This window comes from Penaeus vannamei, unplaced genomic scaffold (genome assembly GCF_042767895.1).
Source record: "Penaeus vannamei isolate JL-2024 unplaced genomic scaffold, ASM4276789v1 unanchor5195, whole genome shotgun sequence".
Lineage (NCBI taxonomy): Eukaryota > Metazoa > Arthropoda > Malacostraca > Decapoda > Penaeidae > Penaeus > Penaeus vannamei.
Genome location: NW_027218174.1, coordinates 2,797 through 5,592, shown reverse-complemented (window position 1 = coordinate 5,592; position 2,796 = coordinate 2,797).

Sequence of the window (2,796 nt, the reverse complement as noted above, 5' to 3'; positions counted from 1 at the left end):
AAAGCTGAACTCCAAGCCCTCTTCGCAGGTGACAGCGGTTCGCTTAGTAAGTGGCCAGATCATCTAAGATCCTGTTGCAGTGCAGAAGCGTTGGGCTGAGTATTTTGAGCAGTTGTACCAGGTTGACCCACCAACAGTTAACTTGGATGCGGTTAGTGCCGTGATTCCGTTGCCGTACCCACCCATCAGTGAGGATCCACCCTCCCTAAGTGAAGTTAAGGTGGCGATCTCCAAGCTGAAGAGTGGCAAAGCAGTGGGCATTTGTGGCATCCCAGTTGAACTGTTAAAGCCTGGTGGAGAACCTATGGTGCAGGGGTTGTATGCTGTCCTGGCTGCCATATGGCGGTCTGGTACAGTTCCCCCTGACCTGTTGAGGGGTGTGGTCATCCCACTCTAGAAGGGGAAGGGGGACCGATGGGAATTGCAGCAATCACAGAGACATCACACTGCTCAGTATATCAGGTAAGGTTCTTGCACAGATCTTTATAAAACGTATCAGAGACACCTACTGAGACATCAGAGGCCAGAGCAATCTGGATTCACTCCTGGTAAGTCCACAATAGACCGTATCCTTGCGCTTTGAGTCATTGTAGAGCGCCGTCGTATGGGCATGGGCTGCTTTCAGCCTAAATCGATCTCAAGAAGGCATTCAATACGGGTCATCGGAAATCACTCTTGGAGATCCTGAGACTGAGAGGAATTCCAGCGAGGATTATTAGACTAATAGCGTCTATATACTGGTACTGAAAGTGCTGTAAGGTGTGGTGGGGGCCTGTCGAGCTTCTTTCCTGTTAGTTCAGGAGTGAAACAAGGCTGTGTCCTTGCACCAACACTTTTCAATACATGCCTGGAGTGGATACTGGGCAGAGCTACTGTTCATAGTCATTGTGGAGCAACACTGGACAGTATCAAGGTTATAGATCTTGACTTTGCTGATCTTGCTATTCTGTCTGAGTTTTTGGAAACCTTAGTGGTGGCTCTTGGGTCTAAAGACCTGGACCAAGACCAAGATCCAGGACTTTGGGGACTTGCTAGGGGAACCGGTTCGGTCAGTACATGCTTGCGGTGAGGACATTGAAGTCACAGAGAGCTTTATATAACTTGGTAGTGCAATTCATAACTCTGGACTGTTAGACCAAGAAGTCAGTAGACAGATTGGCTTAGCAGCAGGGGTCATGAACTCTCTCGACAAGAGCATTTGGAGATCCCAGTACCTGTGCAGAAGGACCAAGCTATGGGTTTTCAGGGCCCTGATAATGCCAGTTTTGCTCTACGGTAGTGAAACCTGGACTTTAGCTAGTGCCCTGTAATAGGTAATAGCCTTTTGTAATAGGTCCTTGTGCCGGATCATGGGGTACTGTTGGCGGGACCATGTGTCTAGCCAATGGTTGCGCCTTGAGACTGGCACAGGACCTGTTAATTGCACAATTCTGGGATCGCCAACTCAGGCTATATGGCCACCTAGCTCACTACCCACAGACTGATCCTGCTCATCAGGTTGTCTCTGTAAGAGACAACCCTGGGTGGAGGCGATCTAGGAGGTCGTGGCTTAGGCAGATCGATCAAACCTGTCATGAGGAGCTCGAGATGGGCCGAGTCCCTGCCTGGCGGCTTGCTTTGAGGGATCCCAAAAGGTGGAAACAAAAGATGGATGCGGCTATGCGCCCCCGTCGGCGTTAGCTCCTAATGATGATGATGATACACATATATATGTAGGAATATATGTACAAATTTATTTATATAAATGCATATAGATATAGATGGATACATAGATAAATATAAAAATACGAACACATGCACACATAAACTCACACACACAAATATATATATATAGATATATACATGCATGTTCGTGTTTAGACGCTGTGGTGTCCAGACCTATTTTGTGTTTGCTCCGTAGCACCGAACCAAACTCTCACACATCCATCGACACTCTCCCATCTCCCCACACCGAACCTCATATAATCCCCAGCCCAGAACCTCTTAAGAACCCTAGCCCAGAAACCCCATGAAGCCCAGCCCCACGTCACCCTCCCCGGGTAATGCAACTATTAACCCAGTGCTACCCGAACCTGACGTCATCACTGGCCAGTGTTGTGCGGCACTGCAAGCCCGCGACCCTGCTGACGCAAGCGAGCAACGCCTTCCTCGACCGGCCCAGAGTCAAAATCCCCCCTCAAGACCCCCACATTCGTCAGAGAAGATGAGCAACAAAGAAACACAAGTAACGCCCACGCGCAACAACACTAGAAATAGTAAGAGGAGAAAGAAGCGGAATAACAGAATGGAAAACGAAAAGCAAGAAAACACAGTTCCCCCTCCACCAACCGCACCAAACCGCGAGTGGAGTGATGCAAAGTACCACCACGTGCCCGGGGTTCCCCAGCCCGACAGTAGTAACACAGCTCCTGTTGTAATAAATAATAACTACAGTCACAACATTGTAAAATACGAAACGTCTAATTCAAGCAATGTGGATGCGGATGGGTTTACACTTGTGGAAAAAAGAAAAAAGAAGACAAAAGAGAACAAAGATCTACAAAACTTTTACAGGGAGCAGCTAAACTAGAGATGTTGTACCTTTACATAAAAAAACTGTCATACAGACACAGAGGAAGCCGATAACGAGAATCATCTACTCGTTAATTTTACTGAGGTGGACGATGTGAATGTATTTAAAACAAAAATGAGTCATTCATATTATGCCAGCTTCACTGTTTCATTTCAAGGCGAGGCACTTGTAGCTGGTGAATTTCTGAAGTCAGATTCCCTACCCAGCTCTGTGAGTCTTTTTGA